This window comes from Onychomys torridus, chromosome 3 (genome assembly GCF_903995425.1).
Source record: "Onychomys torridus chromosome 3, mOncTor1.1, whole genome shotgun sequence".
Classification (NCBI taxonomy): Eukaryota; Metazoa; Chordata; class Mammalia; order Rodentia; family Cricetidae; genus Onychomys; species Onychomys torridus.
In genome coordinates, this window is record NC_050445.1 from 16413299 (window position 1) to 16437764 (window position 24466).

The window sequence follows — 24466 nt, forward strand, 5'->3', positions numbered from 1 at the left end:
CTGTGTTCTTGTGTTTCACCTTACCTTTCTGTTCTCCTCTAAATCTCAGACAAAACCAGTAACACTCAATGCTACCATAATATATAATGTGTATGGTACAATAGTATTGAAATCCTCCTGCAGCAGACTATGTAAAAGTTAAAACCTTCCTTTAAAAAAAAAAAAAAAAAGGGAAGTGCTGTGGATATCGCTCTGTGTAAATAAAGTTCTGATTGGCCAGTGGCCAGGCAGGAAGTATAGGCGGGACAAGAGAAAAGAGAATTCTGGGAAGTAGAAGGCTGGAGGGAGACACCGCCAGCCGCCGCCATGAGAAGCAACATGTAAAGACACCGGTAAGCCACAAGCCATGTGGCAAAGTATAGACTAACAGAAATGGGTTAATTTAAGATAGAAGAAGTAGATAACAAGACGCCTGCCTCGGCCATACAGTTTCTAAACAATGTAAGGTTCTATGTGCTTTCTTGGTTGGGTCTGAGCAACTATGGGACTGGCGGGTAAGAGAGATTTGTCCTGACTGGGCCAGACAGGAAAACTCTAACTACATCCTCCCATAAGGGGACATTCATGCTTCTCAGTTAAGAGTGGAATATTCCTTTGAGTAGAGGCAAGCCACTTTAACTTGCTGAAAGAAAAACAGTTCAGATTGATCCTTAAAATTGACTTTTATATATATTTTTAAATTTTACATCAGAGAAGACATTTGGTTTGCTTCCTAAGAGTGCAATTCTAGGGCACTTAAGCTTTCCTGGCTATGGAGCCTCACCTACTAAACAGCATGTCATAGAAAGATTGTATGTTTATTTTAAGATGTGGGTAATGTTTTCCCGTGTAATTATGTTCATCAATGAATTATGTAATTATTTTAAAAAATATTTCATTTCTGTTATCAACCAATTTGACTTGTTTTTATTTGTTTGTTTGTTTTTCTTATTTCTTTTTTGTTTTGTTTATTGACAGTCTCACTATGTAGCCCTTGATGTTACGGAAGTCAATATGTAAAACTGAATGTCCTCCAAATCACAGAGATCCACCTGCCTCTACTTCCCAAGTTTGGGAATTATTAACATGCAGCACCATGCCTGGCTAACCAGATTTTTTAAAACCTATTTTATTTTTATTATGTATCAATCTACATTTCTTTGTATGAGTAAGGTAAGTGCACCAGAAAGGTGAAGTATCTGTAGAGCTCAGAAGAAGGTGCCAGATTCCCATGTGGCTATAGTTACGATTGGTTCTGCACTAACATGTGATTTCTAGTAACCAAATAGAAGTATGGACAAAGGCATCCAGTTCTCTGAAGCACAGAATCATCTCTCTTCCAAACTAGATTAGTTTTCAATATTTAGAATGGATTGCATATTTATGTTTGTTGTGTATTACGTGGCATTGATTGAAGACAGAAATGTATACATGATCAATTAATTCCTGTAGTCAACAGAAGAATCAGGACAATGATAGGGGGATGGAAAGAAAATAACTGAATTCAGAACTCTGGCTTCATAGGAAAGACATAAGAGAAGAAAATTTGAGAAGGATGAGTTATCTCCATTGTCATGATTATGATTTCACAGAAAAAGGTGATTTTGGAAATATCCTTCATCTTGCTGTCATCCGTGAAGCTTCAAAAGCAAAAAGCAATGCAAACATACAGTACAATAACATGTTCATGACTGATGGCATTGACAAAGTTTCTGAGACTTTAAATGAAAAAAAAAAAGGATGAGGATATTGTGGAAGATTTTATAAAAGAAACAATAGCACATGTGACAGGGCTAAACCTGTGTTTATCTGTAATTGGTTTACTTTGCCCATGGATTTGTTGGTTCTGTGGTTTTCCTCATGGTGTCCTTCACACTTCCTGCTCCAACAAACCATCTACTCTTCTACTGCAGGATTCACAGAGTTCTGACTAGTGCCTAATGTCCGTGGATCTCTGCATCAATTTTCATCAGTTGTTTCAGTCATTGTAAATGTTAGGCAATCATATGCCATGCATATCCAATTATTTATTTAGTTACTCAGTTAGTTATTTGGTTATTTAGTTAGGTTTTTTGTTTGTTTGTCAGGACAGGTTTCTCTGTGTTGCTTTGGCTATCCTGGAACTCACTCTGTATACCAGGCAGGTCTGAAACTCACAAATATACCCTTGCCTCTGTGTGTAATTCATTTAGGATTTTAAAACTTGCATCAGAAATTATTAGATGATTGAATTGTCCTGGAATTCTAACCCTTGGGAGTGTGGCCTGGGATGCCCAGCACCTATTCTTTTTCTGTCTCTCTTTGTCTCTCCCTGTCTCTGTCTCTCTGTCTCTGTCTCTCTCTCTCTTTCTCTCTCTCTCTTTCACACACACACACACACACACACACACACACACACACACACACACACACACTCACTATGCTTATTATTACCTGTCATGTTAAGTAATCACATACTCACAGTCAGGTACTGGCCATTTATATGTTTTCTTCCTACAACTCTGTGAGTCGGGAACTCCCAGTCCACCCCTAAAAACAAAGCAAAATCATGCTTCTGAATTTACTCTTTTCAGGTTGTTAATATTTCATTATTTTGTTGGTAGCATTAACTGCCTTGGCGAAATATTTAAATTTGGTTAAAAAAAGCAATTTTGAAGATTGGAATGGAGACTTTGGGGTCAAGTTTGGAATCCAGGCTTCCAAGACAAGACTCTGTTCTCATTGTTTAATCTCCTTTTCTATTTGTGACTGGTTTCAACCAGATTTTCTAGTGCTCTGAAACTGTGAAAAAATAGAGCAGTCAATGTTGATGAATTTGGGGATTCAACTCAGGCTGAAGCCAATCTACTCTGAATATGCCCAGGAGAAAATGGCAATATTGGCAAAGGTCATATATCCTGTGTATCAGCCTAGAATACAACTGGCTATTGTGAGGATACATGCAATGTAGGGGGAGGTGTATTCTCTAGACAAGGTCCAGGCACAGAAACTAGTGTTCTTATTGGGTAGGGAAGGGGAAGGTATTATTAAAAAAATATCTTTCTTCAGATTTGCCATTATTTTCCTTTTAACAGTCTACCATTCTGAAGCAACAATCTCTACACAATACCCTGCCATCTAGTGTTCCTTTAAGAGAATTAAACACATCTTCTAGAACCTATGTATCCTAGCACATTTGGCTTTGTTTGTATGGATATTGTGTCAAAGAGAACAATCACCTGTGCTGAAGACAGCCTACATTCCTGCTCACAGCAAATATTTCATTTCTAGCCTTCAAGGGAAGCTTGCCCAGGTGCTAAAGCAGAGTGAGCAGCAGGAGATTTGTGTGGTTGGTGATGCTTATGAAAAACAAAGCCTGAGCAAAGGAATAGGGAGCAAATTCAGAATCTTGTGAAAGGAGGTGGAGGGAAAGGTGGGTAGTGGGGTCCAGACTGGACATGTCCAATATGCTTTTGGTCAGTGCAAGGGAGATCTATAGCAGAGATGGCTCATTATGGGAGTCCCACACTGGGTAGAAATCTCTTGGCCCTAGTGCCCTTGTATGTGCTGATGGCTGGGGATGCGGGAGAGAGTATCTTTTGTAGGAAGTCCCAACAGCTTTTCCAGGAAAATGACAGGCGACTCTTGAAGAACAATAAAATCCCCATGGCAGAAAAGTAATATGATTTCACATATTTTGGTTTTTATCTTAAAATGTCCTGGACAGTTATTAGTGCTTTTCTAGTATCTTCAAAAGAAGACCTGTAACCATAACAACCAGGAAAAAAGCAATAGGTGAGAGGGTCTTATGAAGTGTGACATCCTTAAATCAATGCAATAAATATAGAATATCATCCATAGACAGTTATACACTGGTCATCTTGCCATAACACTAATCTAATAAATAACTCTGCAGCAAAGGTGGTGAAGATTTCAGAGATGAAACTCCTTTGGAAACCTCATTTCTGTTCTCAGTTCCCTGAGGTCTCAGCCTATGCCATCCTTTCCTTGCTGACATCAGAGTAACAAGTTCTCTCCCCTTGTTCAGACTCTTTTCAGCTTTCTTCCTTTGAACATAACTTGTAATTTTGACACAGACCACACCATAAGGTCTGTTTATCTACACTACCCCTTTTCCTTCCTTCCTTTCTTCCTTCCTTCCTTCCTCCCTCCCTGCTTCCCTCCCTTCTTTCTGTCTTTGTTTCTTTCCGTCCTTCCATCCTTCCTTCCTACCTTCCTTCCTTCCTTCCTTCCTTCCTGCCTCCCTGCCTCCCTCCCTCCCTCCCTTCCTTTTCTTCCTTTCTTTCTGCCTGCCAGCCTTCATTCCTTCCTTACTTCCTTTCATTCAAAGTCGGATTTCCAGGAGATTGAAAATATGATCTGTGACTTCTTATCACTTACTGAAAGACCTTAATTTTCTTGTTTTTTTCTTTTTTGTTTGTTTTTTGAGACAGGGTTTCACTGTGTAGCTTTGTGCCTTTCCTGGATCTCGCTCTGTAGACCAGGCTGTCCTCAAACTCACAAAGATATGCCTGGCTCTTCCTCCCAAGTGCTGCAATTAAAGGGGTATGCCACTACCGCCCAGTGAGAGATCTTAATTTTTAACAGAACCAAAATGAGCTTCATTATCCTATGACCTTTGTAACTGATTAACTTTTCCTTATCTCCACTTTTCCCTCTCTCACATATTATCTTTGGTTAATGTTACATAGTTTTAACAAAAGTTCATAAAATAGGTTATGTTTGTTCAATAGATGGGAAGCAAATATTATTCAATTTGTTTTACATAAGGTTTGTGTTAATAAGCAGCAATGCTTCTGTTATAGATAGGGAAAAATAGTAGACAATCTTCCATTATTTGTGAAGATTAAGAGATACATGAGGTTTTAAGGAATAAACAAAAAGAATTTAATTTTAAAATATATTTGGTGTACATGTAATGTTAACATTTGTTGATGGCAAATTTGAATAAAGGATTACTCTGCTTGCTATTTTTTTTTTTTGAGCAAAGTATTACATAAATCACACAGCTAAAGAGATGGATCATGGTTGAGAGCACTTGATGTTCTTCCAGAGGACACAGGTTGGGTTTTGAGGAGCCACATGGTGTCCTACCAACATCTGTAAGTTCAGTTCAGTTTTAGAGGATCCAACATTCTCTTTTGGTCTCTGTGAGTACCAAGCATGCACCTAATACACAGACATACATACATGTAGGTGAACGAATAAAAATAACTAAGTAACTCATGAATAGACATAGAAATGGGCTCAATGGTAATATCAGTTGTCTGCAGGATGACACTGGTCTGCTAATGAACACTTTTGTTAAGTTTAAATCATCCCTTGTCAGTCGAAATATGTTTTTAACATGCTTCAGGAGCAAATGCTCCACAAAATGGATGAATAAGAGGAATATCTGCAGGACATGGATTCTAGGTCCCATCAACCACTGCCACAAGCAGGAGGTCTTTCTGTTCTCACTAGAAATGCATACTAATTATAACCCACAGTCCTTCACATCTCAGATATTATATAGCAGACCTCTGTGCCCGCTTGGAGAATGTAGATTTATGTCAATGGGGCATCACAGTAAGGATTGTGACAGGAGTGGATCTTGTCCAACTGTCTTTGAACTTGTACCTCTTCCCATTGGGTGATCAAAACAACCTTTTGTTGCTGTTCCTTTTCAGGTTCCTAAATATACTATAGATTTACTGAATTTTGTAATATAAGCATGGGTTCATTATGCTTTATATGTGCCTGTGTTTTATAAACTCCTATGAATGCTGCCTGCTCAGTTTAAATGAAAGCAAGTGGGCAATGGCTTGTCCAGAGACCAGGAACAGGGATAAGATCAACACCAAGAAGTTGCTGGGGTCTCCGTATCTTGTCCAGATGGGAGACCACATGAGAAAAGCAAGAAGCAAAGGGTTAGAGAAGTCCCCAGAAATCCACAATGATACCTCCACTGTAGACTACTGGCAATGGTTGAGAGAAAGCCTGAACTGACGTAGTCTGGTGATCAGATGGCCTAACTGTCATGCTTAAACTCTCATCTAATAACTGATGGAAGTGGATGCAGAGATCCTCAGCCAGGCCCCAGGTGGAGCTCCAGGAGTCCAATTGTTGAGAAAGAGGAGGGATTGTTACAGTGTGAATTATGAGACCAAGATTGGAAAAAGCACAGAGACAAATGGCCAAACTAATGAAAAGACACGAATTATGAACCAAAAGCTGTGGAGCCCCCAACTGGATCAGGCCTTCTGGATTACGGAGACAATTAAATAGCTTGAACTGTTTGGGAGGCAACCAAGCAGTGGGACCTGGACCTGTCCTTAGTTCATGAGCTGGCTGTTTGGAACCTGGGGCTTATGCAGGGACACTTTGCTCAGCCTGAAAGGAGGGGACTGGAACTGCTTGTACTGAATCCACCAGGTTGAGCTGAATCCCCAGGGGAGGCTTTGCCCTGGAGGAGATGGGAATGGGGGGGGGGTTGGGGCTGAGGGAAAGGCGGGGGGGGGGGCAGGAGTGGGGAGGACAGGGGAACCCATGGCCAATATATAAAATTAAAACACAAATATCCATATGAAAACAATAAATAAATATATTTTAAAAAAAAAGATGAACACCAAGCTCCAAGCTCAAGGATAACATTGTTTATATATTTTAAACTACTCAACAAACTTTCAAAAAGGTAGCCTTTTCAGTTGAACAGCAATTATTTCCATGGCTGTACATTGATGCCATTTTTGATGAAGACATGTGAATACAATTGTTGTTGTTTACAAATCAGCTCAGGGAAAGCAGTACATGTTCTGCAGTGCATAGTTCAAGAGGACAAAGTATTGGCCTCATAAATTACATGCTGTACTATGGAAATTCCTAGGAAATAGTTGCTTTTGAAATTAATATAGCTGTGTAATAAACTCATCATACTTAATATTATTTTTCCTTATCTTTCCTTTCTTTTCCTTCTGCCACCACCTTATTCTTTCCAAAATATCTGGTCTACTTCCTGGGTTAATTTCTTGATCTATTAGTGAGTATTGACTCCAATTTATGAAAATAAAATAAACAAACAAATACCAAATAAAATGTAATCAGCACCTGCAAATTTAAAAATATTCACTTTGTTCTATAACGTACTAGAATGTCCTAAGGGCTTCCTCACAATATAATTTATGGTAATTTTTTTGCTTAAAGCAAAATTTAGCAAACATATATGGAAAGATTATAATTTCTTTAATTGATTGTGATGCATTAATCAGGGAATCAATAATGCAGTATTAACTGGCATGAAATAAGTACATTATGGCTTGCACACAAAGGACTATTAGAAACTAATAAACTTTAAAAAACGCATTGGACCAGAACAAGTGAATAAGAGAGCAATTGGAATGTTTTATTTGCTTCCTCAACATGTAATTTCAAAAGCTTTGAATCGCACTTCCACGTACAATCAGAGAAGATAGAAACATAAACTCACAAAGTACAAACTCATAGATTCAAGTCTAACCAGTGAAACATGAGAATGCATCCCAGACAAACACCCATCTGCTCTGCATTTAAAATTGAATTTTTGTATTTAAACTTCACAGAGTTACACTTGAAATTTAACATCGACATTTTCATCATTTAATCACTACTAAGCAATTGTTTATTTTACTAATAACATGATATTCAAGAATTGTTGTTGGTTTGAAATAGTTTTAGAATATTTATTTGGAAGTTGATTAGAGAAAAACAAGACTATACACACATAGAAGTTTTTTAATAAGTAGAAGTCTGAGGATTACTTATATATATATGTGTGTGTGTGTGTGTATGTATGTATGTATGTATGTATGTATGTATGTATCTGAAGATTATATACAAAGTAGGAGAAGTCATCCTCTGGCAAGAATTAAATAAATTGTCTCCATATCTGAGTGTTTTAGTGCTCATAACTATGTGAATACAGACTCATCTGTGGAACTCATTTTTTGCCTGAATTCTGTTATTAATATTCAATTTACACTTTTTATAACCAAGAAATAGTTTATTGGACTAGAAAATTATTTTAGTGAGACATATTCATTGAATATTTCATGTTAAAATTGGAATTCACATGTAGCACTTAGGTTTTGGCAATACATAAATCAGGAAATACAACCAGTCAACATTGCTGTTCCTGAAACAATTCATGCCAACTGTGCCATTTCTTGTGTATAATGTCACAAAATTCGCTTGCTATGATCATGGGATTAGAAGTCAGTGTAGGGTGATGTTCCTCAATACCTCTCTTTGATGTTCTCAGGAACATTACACTCCACTGAATTGTTCTCCAATGTGTTTAAATAAAGCAAATAAACCTTAAATAAACCTGGAAATACTGACAATCAGACAGTTCTGAAAATCAAAAACAGCTCAATAAAAGGATCATTGAAGGCAGGTTAATCACACTTGCAAACCTCAATGCTCTGCAGGCGTCTTCAGTTCATCATTTCACTGCCAGCTGAAAAACTCGGGTCTTCTGTTCCAGAAGACAGCGAAAATTCTAGAAGATGAAGGTTTTTCTCCTAAATGTTCTAGTCTGTTTGGTGTCTGCCACTGAAGAACCTTTACCGGTACAAGGATGGGCTTTCAGGGACAAAAGTGACTGTGGTGTATTTACCAATTTATAACCCAACAATCAATGTGATTTGATGAAAATATTGGTGAACAACTTTTTGTACTGTAATATAGTTGATGTTTATTGCCTTATTGCATTTTTATTGGGCAAAGGGGATACAAAAATCACTTTAAAAAATACCATGTTTATTTTCTTAATTTCATACACACTTTAGCATAATTAAACGTATGTTCATAGTTGAAGCTTAATATACAATTGTATAAAAATTTCATTGTCCAAAAAGAATTCAGGGATAAATTTTGATGAACATAGTAGAAAATTTAAACAAATCTAATACCTGCATGACAAACTCATTGTGTGGCATGTATTTGAGGCATGGATCTCTCTGTGTGTTAGAGTTGTCCAACTATGGACAATGTGTGGGATAATATTGATATGAATTATAATCCTATAATATTTCCAATAATATATATGTTTTTAAATAATAATTCAGGCATTTTTAATGAAGGAACAAAAGTATATGGTAATGGTGTTATCTCATTACATATGTGATCAATTTTTAAACACTAACAAAAATAATGTTCTACTTCTTTAGTTGAAAATCTATAATTTAGTTTTTCCAACCATTGTTCTATATAAAAACTTTACTAATTTTGCTTTGTCATTTTATGTATGTGTGTTTGCTCTGCATGTTTATGTACATGAAGCACTCACAAAGGCCATTTGGTAGCCTCAGAAATGAAGTTACCAGAGAATGTGTGCGAACATTTGGTTCTGTGACTCAAACCCAGATCCTCTGACTGGTAAATCTAATTCATATTAATGTTTAGATTTCAGGGAATTTTAAAACCATCTACCTAGCATCCAAGTCTATGAGTGTGATGGGAGAAAATAGTGAATTCAGGATGTTGATGCGTGAAGTAAAGTTTTTTAAGAATTACACACTCATGAGCATGACGTTCTATGTCAGGTAAGAAATTTAACTCAAGTAGAGGAAACAGTTTGTTGACAGAAGACTGAAGGCATTGCCAATATAATTTTAAAATGGGAAGATAATATTGATCTTTATCCCTAAGTTCTTATTGTTTTAATTTTTCTATTAAAATAGTGAAAATACAAACTCAGGGAGTAAAAAATACATTTGTGAATAGAACTGATGTTTGCTGAAAGACAAACATTAATGAATGTGAATATAAGTAAAGGAAAATCTGAGATGGTAAATGTAAAAAATGTAGTGTTTATAACCTCACAATGAAAAAAGTTCCTCCTCTTGAAAACCATCCTGATAATTGGATACCTGCCATTTCATCAATGAGATCACTGGCATACTTTTGTGACATGGGAAATCATATAGATTATGAGTCTGAAGCCCAATTCTGTCCACACATTTTGTTTTGTTAGGCAATGAAATTCCTTCTACACCTTAAATGAATCACCAATCACAAATACCATTAATGAAAATATTTCCAAACCATGGAATAGCATGACAAAACCAGAGACAGTGCATCTCCCATGCCTCACTTTCAGCAAGATTATTCTTGAGACAGAAACACATGTGGAATAAGTGTTAAATAATGAATGGTTATTATTTATTATATTGTGTTTAGGAAAAATGGGAAGTGCCAACTACATACTGTTTGGGCAGACAAATTTCCATTTAAGTTTTGTACTACACTATGTGAGTATCTCTGTTTGAGAAGTGGTGGTGTTATTTAAATTTTCTCTAACCAATATGATCGTTATCAGGAGCATCTTTAGCACATAACTGGTCCATTGTGTGTCATGTTACAGCATTTTATGACCTTGCAAATTGCTTCAAGAATAGTGAGAATGAGTTCATGGTTGGGACCTGGGTGCTGTGTGACGCCACTCGTCATTTTGACCAAATCTACACTCACCCTGAGATCGAGGGGGGCAGAACCACAATCATGAAGAAAAATGCACATATGAATATCTATATGTGGTACAAAAAATTAACATACAAAAAAGTAATTAAATACAAATTTTTCTAAATTTGGTCACAAGCATGCACATGACTTTTGCATTTTATGTTAGAATGTTATATGAAAATGTTTCCCTGATTCAATAATTTGATGCAAAAATGGTAATATATTTTGCAGTGTTGTAGTATCAATACTGGGATTGTTATGAAAGAATTCTTTTACAATGTTGTTTTAGAAATAATACAATTATAATTAATATTAGATGTATATAAGAAGCATAATATGGACTGAAAGAGTTACATTCTTGAATAAATATATACTACATTTATCTTGTGAGTTATTGTTATTAGCATAATATAATACATAATAAATCATTTATATACAATATAAGATAATATAATGAAATAAGTGCATGTGATGATAATCATTGAGAAACTGGCATGAATTTGAAAGATACTGTCGAGGGACAAACACTACAATTATAAGGAGGAAAGGGAAGTTGTAAAATGATACAACATTATTAAAATTTCAAAATAAATAATAATAAGTAAGTAAAAAAGGAGTCTACATAGCGTTCTCATGAAAAAAACTTATTTCCTCCCAGCTCCAAGTAACGTTTATGTTTTGATACACTTTGTCTGGAACAACACCATCGTATTTGAAACCATCTTTATTAATAAACTAGGGAACACAAATATTCTGACTGGAGCACTGGGTATGTAAATCTCATATGGAGAGATTTTTTTTCTGTTTGTTAATTGCAACATAGCTATGTCCCTGCATTTTGTTGTATAATGCACTGGTGTAGAAAGGTATTTGCTCATGTGTTTTCAAACATAGTCCTAATTGTATGAAATTCATGATGAATTGTACATGATAAAAATATTAGTACTATTTTAATAGTCTTGATTTTTAAATCATCATCTTAGATATAATGGGATGGAAATTTATGTACTGATCTTCAGAAAGAATGTTTGACATTGCAGCAAAGGAACCAAATATCTCTGAAGAAATGTGGAAAGAATATGTGAACTTGACACGTTACTATGAAATCCCTGTCGGAAATATTCAAAATGTCTAAGAAGAAGGTAAGTCAGTTTCTGTAAATTGGCCTGAAATTACAGCAAATCACATAGATTCTTGTTTTCATCTCACGAATGTAAAAATCCTTACAGAAGGTGTGAAGGAAATCCAATTACATTTTTAACTTTTCTCTTTTTTTGTTGCACCTCACAGATCCTTGTCCTAAATGGGAGCGTTGACCAATTGAGTTGAAACATGGTATTACTCACTGTTCTTGATTCATTGGGATTAAATTCTGACGTCAATTCAATTGTGTAAACACAAAGTATTCATAGTTGTCACTCAGGAACTTCTGTATACTCCCCTGTTATCGAAAATCACTATTGGCTTCATGTATGCTTAAATGCCTTGATTTCACATATTGCCAAAGTGTTTTCAATAAAGTACCTAATGTGCAACATGCAGTGGATTCTACCAGGAGCTGAGATAGTGGCTGCCTTCATCACTCTGTTATGAATGAGAGTAGTTCATGAATTTTGAAACCTAACAGCTAGAAATTTATAAAGTTTCTAGGGATGTCAAGTATTTTATTTTTTTTTCTCTGTGTTTTTCTTCAGAAAATTTAGAAAAAAATCTTAAAGGAATACACAGTGTTTGTTCAGTGTCCCTGAGATTGTGGATTCTCATATGTACATGTCTGAACTGGCATTATTTCAAATGATTGTAGAAATTATTTACAAAAGCAATCAAATATGTATAAATATATGTGTGTATATATATATGCATGCAACAGCAATTCTTGAAAATATTTTATTAAAATTAATGGTAGAATTGTTTCACAAAATGTGGTCTTGAATAAGTACATACATAAATATATGCTGCACCAATTAATTGAAAAAGAGAGCAAGAGGGGACACATGGGAGAGAGGAAAAACTGACTTAATTAGAATATAGTTTTAAAAATTAAAGAAATAAAAAACAGTTGCGACCAGTCACAAAATAGTTTTGAAGCTCAGTTGTGTATCATCAACCATAGCACTAGATAGAGAAGAGTGGAGACCCTTCTGATAACCATATCAACATCTCAGAGCCCACCTGTCAGTCAGGTGCAGGGAGGTCCTGTCTCAAGGATAGAATGTAGGGTGATGGAGGAAATACCCTTTTAACACTTAAATGCTTGCAGATTCACATATGTCCCTACAAACAACATGAATGATTTAATGCACACACATACAGGAGTTAGGATGTCATCACTAGACATGTGATCTTGCCCCATATTCCTAGGAAACACAGAGAATTTCATCAACTTTTGAAACATTCATATACATATATTCTGATTACTGTTTCCTCTACCCCAACCACTCCCAGATCCTCACTACTTCCACACCTACTGAAAGCCACTCCCTTTCTCTTTCTTTCTAATTAGAACAAAAATTAATGTTTAATTAAATACATAAAACCTCATACACCAGAGTGTTCTGTGAGTGTGAGTTGCTGTAGGACACACGGGATTTTGGTTGAAGCTGAAATAAGAGAGGGAAAGTGACAACAGCATTAGCCATGGTAACTTGAAAGAGGGTGGAGGGTGACATGTGTATGTGCATCTCATGGGGCCCACCCCATCTGTTTTCATGAATAGAAACATTATCCCTATCTTTACAGCATTCAGTGCTGGGGTTGATAATGCACACGGACACTCCAAGATATTGTGTTCTGATTAGTGTTGATTTAAAATCATATTTAATGCGTATTTTAAAGCCCTAAGAGTGGAAGATTTGTAGTCTGGTTATCCTTTTCCTTTCATCTACTATCCACTTATGAGTGAGTACAAACTGTGTTTGCCCTTCTGAGTCTGGGTTACCTCACTCAAGATGATATTTTTCTATTTCTATCCACTTGCCTGCAAATTTCATGATGTCATTGACATTTTACTGCTGAGTGGTATTTCATTGTGTGTACATGCAATATTTTCCTCATCGTTCTTTGGTTGAAGGGCATCTAGGTTGTTTCCAGCTTCTGGCCATTATGAAAAATGTTGCTAGGAACATAGTTGAGAATGTGTCCTGGTGGAATGATTGAAAGTTCCTTGGGTATATGCCCAAGAGTTGTATTGCCAGTTCCTGAGGTAGATTGTCTCCCAATTTTCTGAGAAACTGCCTACAGATCCAGAGAGGCTAGCTAAGAAAGAGGACCCCAAGAGGGACACATGGATTTCCCTGGGAAGGGAAAATAGATGAGATCTTAAGTAGACTGGGAATGAGTGGGACAATGGTGAGTAGGTTATGGGGGATGAGAACATAAGGGAATGGGATATTGAGCTGCAACAGGGAATGAGGGGCAATACAATGAAAGAGATACCATGATAGAGTGAGACACCAAGAGGATAGATAGAAACAGGGTTCTATCCTCAAGGAAGAAATTTTCAATCCTCAAGGAGTACCCCACCTTAGACTATTGGCTTTACAGAAGAGGGTACCTGAACTAGCACACCCCAGTAATGAGATTAGTGAATACCTTAACTGTCACCATAGCACCTTCACCCAGTAAAAGAAGGAAACAGATGCAGAGAACCATAGCCAAGCACCAGGCAGAGCTGCAGGTATCCATTTCAAGAGAGAGAAGAGGGATTCTATGATCAAGGGACATCAAGATCATGATGGAGAAACATACAGAGACAAGCAAATAAATCTAGTGGGGACTCAGGACTGTAGACCAATAGCTGTGGAGCCTCCATGGGACTGGACTGGGCCCTCTGTATATGTGCGATAGTTATGTAGCTTAGTCTGCTTAAGGGGTGGCAGTGGGATCAGGATCCATCCCTGGTGCTTGAGTGGACTTTTTGGAGCCCACTGCCTATGGTGTTACAACTTACACAGCCTTGGTCCAGGGGGAGGGGCTTGACCTGCCTCAGCTGAGTATCAGGCTCTCCTGGCTCCCCATGGGAGGCTTTGCCAAAGAGGAGGTTTGAATGGGGCTTGGGATGTGGGAGAAATCCTGGGGATAGGAGAAAGGAGGGGAAGGGTCTGTGGTTGGTATGTAAAATAAATAAAAATTTTCTTAATAAGAAAGAAAAAAAAGGGAATTATGTCTTGGCAAGATAGAAGAACTGAAAGAAAAAGAGTGGAAGCATTGTCTGCCTTAGGTCTCTCATTGGTTATCTGGTATCAGGAGGTCCTGCCTGTAATCATGTACACTCAGACAACACAAAAGGGAACTGAGTATGCATCTTTTATACATTTATATGGACATATAGGTTTATATATGGAACAATAATAATTAAAGTTATCTGTGAATAGGAAAAGGGTTAAGGGTTGTATGAGAGATTGGAAAGAGAAGATTATATGTGTGAATGATATAAGTATGTTTGAATATATTATATATCATTATATAAAGTACTTTTTGTTATATCATATTTTTACATAATATAGTTGTACGACTTACAGATTAAATGATAATGGTTTCATTATTTATAGAAAATATATAATACATTGAATTATAATTTAATATTATTATAAATATATTTAATACATAAATATATGTGAAACATATAGTTGTACTGTAGTGGTTTGAATGGGAATGGCCCCATTAGGCTCAGACATTTGAATGCTTGGTCATTAGGGAGAGATGCTACTTAAGAGAGAATAGAAGGTTGGACTTGTTGCAGTACATGTGGCCTTGTTGGAGAAAGTGTCACTGGGAGTGTGACTTGAGGTTTCAAATGCTCCAATCCGGCCCAGTGTCTCTACCTGCTACTCAAAAATCAGGATGTACAACTCTCAGTCCCTACTCTAGCACTATGCCTGCAGGTGTAGATGTATCTGGCTTGTTAAATAAGAAACAGAGAACCGATTGCAGAGTTAAAAACCACGAGGTCAGAGCAAAAGTGGAAAACCTTACCCTTCACTGCTTCTGCGGTTCTTCCTCTCCACAAGAGACCTACTTCTCTGTGTCCTGTCTATTTAAAAACTTTCTGTTCTCCTCTCTCATTGGTTATAAACCCAGCCACATGACCTCCTCATCACTGCCTGTTTGTACAGACCTCCAGGTCTTCTATGGTTGGTATTGAGATTAAAGGCATGTGTCTGCCATGCTGGCTGTGTCCTTGAACACACAGAGATCCACCTAGCTCTGCCTCCCAAGTGCTGGGATTAAAGGCATGCACCACTACCGCCCAGCTTCTGCTCTGGCTTGCTCTGACCTCAAGGCAACTTTATTGACATACAAATAAAATCACATTTCAATACAAATAAAATATCACTATATTTCCCCTTTTCTATTTTAATAAAAAGAAAAAGAGGAAAAAGTTATAACTAATATAAAAAAAACTATATAAAAAAGTACAGTAACTATATATACCATATATACAAACAATAAATACCTAAACAATGTCTAGTCCATTTGTATTTGACAAATTCAGAGAAAATAATTCCATTATCTATCCTATTTTGGTAAGTCCAGAATGTACCTGATTCACTTTTTATCCTAACTTATATAGCTAACGGAACTGTCTTATAACGTCTTTCAAATTTATACACTTACAGCTCTTAGTGAGTTTTTCTGAAATCCTTAACAAAGATAATTATAACTATAACTAACTGATCTTCAACTCCCTCAGAGACCCAAGAAGGAAATAATACTACCTAATAAAAATAAAAACAAGAAGTGCATGCAAGCAGCTTCCAAAAAAAAAAAAAAAATGTGAGTTGACAGAAACAACCAGCTGCCTGGACAGTCACCTGAGGTTTCTCCACAGTGTTGGGGCATCATCTTCAGCCTACAGGCTTAGTGTATCTGACAGACTCTTTTGTGAACTAGGATATATACAAGATCAACAGTTTGACCTCACATTTGGTGAGAGCAGTCCATGTACCAGAAACACCTGAATTCCATTAGTGTCATGTCATGATTCAGGATTTTAAATTCTGGAAATTATTGATTTTTTTTTTTTTCAATTCAGCTGTCCATTTTTTCTTGGCTGTGTATATGTGGCTTCATCTTGACATCCTGTTCTTCTCCACATCCCTCTATTAAATGCCAGTCTACTATTGAGAGGGGTGAGCTTAGTTATTCTTCAAGAATAACTGTTTCACCTGCTGTTCCATTGCACATCAGAAGCCATTGGCCCACTCCCTGTTCAGCTGCCTTTGAAGAAAAGGGCATGGTACCTTTTACAGATTGCAAAGGTCACTCACTTCAGGGATGGTGCCATATTGTCCTGGCTTCAGAAGATGCCTTTTGTTAAAGCCACAACCACACTTGTTTTGGCAAGAATTGGTAGTCCTTGGTTTCATGTCCTGTCTGTCCTATTTGTCAGCAGTTGATTCGAGGATATTTTGTTGTACAGTGACTAACTTTTGCCACAATGAAAGTTAGCTCCATATGTAGTTTCTTCAATGCCCATATTTTCTCTGAAGTAGATTGGTACTGCCAGGAGCCGTCATGTCTCATAGTCATAGCAAAAAAGAAAAATTCTTAAGTTATTTTAAAACATTTTAAATGCCATATTCTGTAGATCTCTGAAGGGTTTGAAGATGACCTGTCTATCTAAAATATATCTGTTTGATCTTGAAAACACACCTAATATGACTACAAGTTCAATTGTAATGTCTAACCACTAATTTTCATTTCTATATATCCTAATAGTTGGTAATACTAACATTCAAGGATTAGCAAATTGCATTACATTGTTAAATGAATGGTATAAATACAATATCTCGAACAAGATTAGAAATACGTGTATGGTATATTCTAACAATCTCAATCTCAATAATAATAATTTGTATACAATATAAAACAATCCAATTGAATGTAAAGTATTTAAAACTAGTAATTGTCTTTTTCTTTTCTTTCTTTTTTTTTTAAACAAGCACCTTTTGCCTAGCCCTTTTCCTAAGCCTTAACAACAACTTGTAACCAACCCTCCTAAACAATGAAAACTATCCCAGACCCAATACCCATAAAAAGACCAAAAAACCACCCACCCCACACCACCCCTTTGGGAATGTGGGGGTCGAATTCTTAAAATTGCTTCCTGCTGGGTATGGGCAAAGTTATCTTTATTCTGAAAAGAAAAATTTTGGGTTAATTGACAAATTCTAGGAAAGATAACTATATTCTTTGTTATCCATAATGCCAAAGTTCAGGGTTTATCTCAAGTCCTTATTCAAGTAGTCTTTGAAACTGGATCATCTCAGCTAGCCATCTCAGAATTTCTCTAAGAACTTTGTAGTCCAAAGCTGATCTGTAGATGATGTTTGTCAGCTTAGTGATATTATTTTCCACGTGGAATTGTCATTATGGGGCCCCATCTTCTTCCTGGAGATTTCATTTGATGTTAGGCCTGGCCGTGATTTCCTGCATAAAACTGAAAAGAGACTCGAACACAAAGACATGTATAGGCAGCTAATCAAAGCCTTTTCTCTAGAATTAATTAGTACTCTATATGACCATTATTATCTTAAGAAAGTTTAAAATATATATATATATCTTGTAAATTTTGATATAAAATTCATACTTTAAGAAAAGTTTAAAGAATCAGAATAGAATCAAAGAATTGAGATTAGTAATAGAATAGTCCCTTAATTAATTTGGTTTTTCTCCTGTCCCATGTCAGAAGATGGCTCTTTCTTCTGGTATGATACAGGGAGTTTTCATTTTCCTTTTAACAACATGCTTGAGTTTAAAGGAAGAGAGAGCCATTCTCCAACTCCAAAATCAGCTTGAAGCTTTAATTGAACTGGGACTAAAAAAGACTAAGAGTATTAATTTTTTAGAGAAGAGCAGAAACAAACATTTAGAAAGATTTATGAAATTTTGTAGATGATATACCAATAGGCCATTTTACTCTTTTTCCTGGGACAGATGATTTGTCCTTTTTCTTCAGTTGTCTCATTTGTCCAGTGTTCTTCAGATTCCTTAGCCTTCATTCTCCAAAAAGACAAAAACAAAAACCCTTCCCCAAGACTAATTTCGGGGAGGTCCCCTTTTGGCAAGTTACATCTGATTAAATGAAAAGGCATGTATTAATGGTATAAGGGAGTTTAAACTGGAAGGTCATGTTGGTTGAAGAACTATCACCTCTTCTAATTAAGAGGTCTCTCTTGTTCAAATTGAACCTTTATCAATTTTGATGGTATCCACAGCTTATCTTCTCCTGCAGAAACAAAAGCAAAACCTCGTCCCCAACATAACACGTACCCTGGTTTCCATTCTGAGGTCAGCACATCCTTGAAGTATATAGGCTGATTTAATTCTGTTGTTTTTTCTATTAACCAATGTCTCTCTGCAGCTGTTGTTCCTTTCTCATCAGCACTGAGAAAATTCAAAGTTAATAGAGCATTGTGCAGTCTATTTCTGGGGGTTTTTGTTACCCCTTTCTGTTTATTTATCATGTCCTTTAGAGTTCTGTTGGATCTTTCTATAACTGCTTGGCCTGTAGGATTATGTGGTATACCTGTAATATGCTTTATATTATAATAAGCAAAAAACTGTTTCATTTTAATAGACACATATGCTGGAGCATTGTCAGTTTTAATTTGTGCAGGTATACCCATGATGGCCCTAACTTCTAGCAAATGAGTGATTACAGAATCAGCTTTTTCAGAACTCAAAGCAGTTGCCCATTGAAATCCTGAATAAGTATCGATAGTATGGTGTACATATTTCAATTTTCCAAATTCTGCAAAGTGAAACACATCCATCTGCCAGATTTCTTTCCCCTGAGTACCCTTTGGGTTACATCCTGCTGGTAATGGTGTCTGATTGTAGAAGGAACAAGTAGAGGACATTTCTTTACAATTTCCTTGGCTTGTTGCCAGGTTACGGAAAAATCCTTTTTTAAACCTTTACTATTGACATGATGTTTCTTATGAAATTCTGAGGCCTCCAGCACATTTCTTATCAATAATTTATCAATCTCATCATTACCTTGTGCTAGAGGGCCTGGCAGACCAGTATGGGATCAGATGTGAGTTATATATAAAGTATGACTCCTTTCCCTGATCGTATCTTGTAATTGAATAAATAGTGAAGTTAATTCTGAAGCATCAGGGATAAATTCTGCAGTCTCAATATGTAATACCACTCTTTCAACATATTGAGAGTCAGTAACTATAATGAGAGGTTCTAAAAAATCCATTAATACCAACAGAATAGCATACAATTCTGATTTTTGAAATGAATTATAAGGACTTTGAACCACTTTACTTAAATTTTCTGATTTGTAACCTGCCTTTCCTTGTTTGTTGGCATCTGTATAAAATGTCCGAACTCCAGATATGGGTTTTTCACGTACAATTCGAGGCAAGATCCAATCAGCTCTCTTTATAAGATCAATTCTATTGCTTTTAGGATATTTGCTGTTAATTTCTCCCAAAAAATTACTGCAAGCTCTTTGCCAAGGTTCACTTTCTGTCCATAATTTTTCAATGTACTCTTTAGTTAAAGGTACAACAATTTCTGCTGGGTCTATTCCTGCTAATTGACAAAGTCTCAATTTTCCTTTCAAAATTAAGTCAGAGATTTTTTCCACATAAGTTTTTAATTTTTCATTTGGTTTATTTGGTAAAAGTATCCATTCCAATAAAATATCTTCTCTCTGCATTAATATTCCTGTAGGAGAATGCCTAGAAGGTAAAATAACCAAAATGCAATCCAGCTTTGGACCAATACGATCTACATGTCCTTCATGTACTTTTTTTTCTACCAAGGCCAATTCTTTCTCAGCTTCAGGTGGTAATTCTCTTGGACTATTTAAGTCCTTGTCACCTTCTAAGGTTTTGAACAAATTATTCAGTTCATCATTTTTTACCCCAACAATAGTTCGTAGATGAGAAATGTCCCCAAATAATCTTTGAAAGTCATTAAGAGTCTGTAGGCAATCTCTCCTAATTTGTACCTTTTGAGATCTAATTTTTTGTAGCTCTATTTTATATCCTAAATAATTAATAGAATCTCCTCTTTGTATCTTTTCAGGAGCAATTTGTAATCCCCAGCAAGGCAATATTTTCTTTACTTCTTCAAACATTCTTTCTAAAGTATCTGCATTTGAGTCAGCTAGTAAAATATCATCCATATAATGATAAATTATAGATTTAGGAAATTTTTTACGTATCACTTCCAAGGGCTGTTGTACAAAATATTGGCACAGGGTTGGACTATTCAACATTCCCTGTGGGAGAACTCTCCATTGAAATCTTCTAACCAGTTGAGAATTATTGTAAGTAGGCACCGTGAAAGCAAATCTTTCTTTGTCTTTTTCTTGTAGGGGTATTGAAAAGAAACAGTCTTTTAAATCAATAACTATGAGAGGCCATCCTTTAGGTAACAGAGTAGGCAAAGGAATTCCAGATTGTAGAGAGCCCATTGGCTGAATTACTTTGTTAATTGCTCTAAGGTCTGTTACCATTCTCCATTTACCAGATTTCTTTTTAATAACAAATAAAGGAGAATTCCATGGGCTAGTAGATTCTTCAATATGCTGAGCATTTAACTGTTCTTCTACCAGCTCTTCTAAAGCCTGGAGTTTCTCTGTTGTTAAAGGCCATTGATGAACCCATACAGGCTTGTCTGTTAACCATTTTAAAGGTAGAGCTGTTGGTGCCTTTGGAAGATCATCAGTTTTTCTGCCCTGTTCTTGTATAATATGGATGGCTGGTGACCACTCATTAGAATAATACCTTCTAATATTTCTCTCAGAAACATGTGCTAGTTTATTATTTATTTCTGAGGTTGGAGGGATGTTAATCTGAGTATTCCATTGTTGTAACAGGTCTCGACCCCACAGGTTCATGGCTATGTTAGCCACATATGGTTTTAATCTGCCTCTCTGTCCTTCTGGGCCTATACATTCGAGCCATCTTGCACTCTGTTTAACTTGAGATAATGTTCCAATTCCTAACAGTTGAACATTTACCTCCTGAAGAGGCCAAGATGGATGCCAAAATTCTGGTGCAATTATGGTAACATCAGCACCTGTGTCTACCAGACCAGACAACAAAACACCATTTATTTTTATTGTTAATTTTGGTCTTTGTTCATTTATAGAAGTTTGCCAAAAAATTTTCTTTATGGTCTCTCCTGAATTTTCTGTTCTCTCTGTCTCAGTTGTTCCATTACTCTGAGTAGCCTGGTTTATTCCAATAGGCATTTGGTCATTTAACTGCTCTGAGTAGGGGTCTCCTCTACGATTGCAGGAAAGGTCTGAACTGGATTCACTGTAGGGGCCTGCCTGAGGCCCCTCTGGGAGTTTCCCAAAGACTGAGGCAAAGTATTACCTTGTCTGTCCCTTGTTGATCTACATTCATTGGTCCAATGTCTTCCCTTACCACACCTTCTACATACTCCTGAAGGAAGGGGCATTCTGTTGCCATTGTTCCTTGAAGAAACATTGTTTCTAGAAGTGACCTGTTTACAGTCCCTTTCAAATGTCCTTGCTTTCCACATCCAAAACATCTAACATTCCTCAAACCTCTTGAAATTGCTTCTCCTACCCACATATTATCATGATCATGAGCCTCAACATTAACCGTGTCTCTAATCCAATCTTCCAAGGGTGCAGATATCGTTTTAATGGCCTGATTATTCTCTTGCATGCTTCATTTGCGTTCTCAAAAGCCAAAGATTCAATTATTATCTGGCTAGCTTCTGAATTTGGGACCATTCTCTTTACTGCTGAAGTCAGTCTTTGTAAGAAATCTGTGAAAGATTCTTTTGGGCCCTGTATAACCTTTGTAAATGACTCAGTTTTCTTCCATGGTTCCTCAACTCTCTCCCATGCATTCAAGGCTGCCATTCGACATACAATTAGAGTTTGCATATCATATAAACATTGTGTTTGTACTGCAGCATATTGGCCTTCTCCAACAAGCTGATCCTGGAAGATTTGTATACCTCTATCACTACATTGTTTTACTATGTTTTTAGCTTCCTGTTTGAACCACATTTGCCACTGGAGCTGCTGTCCAGGTTCCAGAACCGCCTGTGCCAGCTCCCGCCAGTCCTGTGGTATAATTCTATTATAAGTTGACCAGGAGTTTAACATTTGTTTTACATATGGAGAATGCATGCCATATGATACTATTGCCTCCTTAAAGCTTTGTAAGTCTAACATTTCAACAGGAGTCCAAATATTTTGTGTATTCACTTGACCAGGTTGCTGTTGTATGGTTACTGGATAAATTAAGTGTGATTGTGTGAAAACAGGCTTTCTTTCTGTAACCTTATAATCCAATCCTGAAACAACTTCACTGTTAATTTCCTCTGTCTGAATCTGAATTTCTCTATAATTCATTTTAACAGGTTTAACAGGTTTTCCTAAAATTTTTATCCTGGCACTTAAATTGACTGTCTTTTTAAAGTGTAAAATATGGATAAGAAGAATAACAATGTACATAATTCGATCAACATTAATCTTCTCATATAGTTGTTCCATTACCATACTGCCTAAAATTTCAAACAAAGCCCACTTTTCTTCCAATGTACACATAAAACCAATTTTTTTTAATGTGGAAAAAACTCTTTTAAATAGTTTCCTTTAAAATATCTGATATAAATGACTTACCAATTCTGTGTAGAACAGTAGAAATCCGAGGGAATTTCCAAACAGCTACCTACCGTCCAAGGTGGGAATCCAGAGAGAGAGAGAGAGAGAGAAAGCATAGCCACGTTCTGGCTAAAAGCTTGAATCCAACTGCTTCAATGTTCCGGTCTGAGCCGAGTCGAGCCTGGGCTCTGGCTTCCTTAAGCTCCGACCGACCACGTGCGCTGGCGTTTCAGCCAAAAGTAGCCTATCTGCAGTTGCGTGTAGCTACTGCAATTGGCGGTAGCTCCCGCAGGCCTGAGTTGTTTGTAGCACTGGCTTTTTAAGCAAGTAACTCCAGCTGCAGCTTAACGGCTGGTAGCTAAGGTAGGTTGGGCCTGAGTCCTAAACTGACCTAGGCCTGGGTTAGGCCGGGCTAAACAGAAGCTCCGGAACTAGGGAGCCGGGCCCGCCCAGGCGGGAAGCCAGACCCACTGCCAAGGTAAACGGTTTTTTAATGAATTCTTGCCATGTTGGGCGCCAAATGTAGATGTATCCGGCTTGTTAAATAAGAAACAGAGAACCGATTGCAGAGTTAAAAACCACGAGGTCAGAGCAAGAGCGGAAAACCTTACCCTTCACTGCTTCTGCGGTTCTTCCTCTCCACAAGAGACCTACTTCTCTGCTTCCTGTCTATATAAAAACTTTTTTTCTCCTCTCTCATTGGTTGTAAACCCAGCCACATGACCTTGTCACTTCCTGTTTGCGCAGACTTCCAGGTCTTCTATGGTTGGTATTGAGATTAAAGGCGTGTGTCTGCCATGCTGGCTGTGTCCTTGAACACACAGAGATCCGCCTAGCTCTGCCTCCCAAGTGCTGGGATTAAAGGCGTGCCCCACTACTGCTAGGCTTCTGCTCTGGCTTGCTCTGACCTCAAGGCAACTTTATTGACATACAAATAAAATCACATTTCAATACAAATAAAATATTACTATATGCAGGTGGCCCTGCTACCCACCATGATGATAATGGACTAAACCTCTGAAACTGTAAGCAAGTCTCAATTAAATGATTTCCTTCCTAAGAGAAGAATCATCATGGTGTCTCTTCAGAGCAATAGAATGTTGAATAAGACATGTACCATTAGTGGTTTTTTTTTTTTTAAAGTTTTCAGATTTCCGTATTTATCATTGTTATTTAAGAGCTATTTTCATACATATATTTTCTAATTTTCCATTTTTTTACATTTAGAATTCAAAATGAAGGTATAGTATATTCCATCATTTGAAATATTTATCATATTAAATAATAATGTCCTCTAATAAAAATAAATTTTATGTAGTACAGATGATTGAAAGCAAGTTATTGTTTCAAACTACTTAATCTTAAAATGAAGGAAAGTCAGTGATAGCT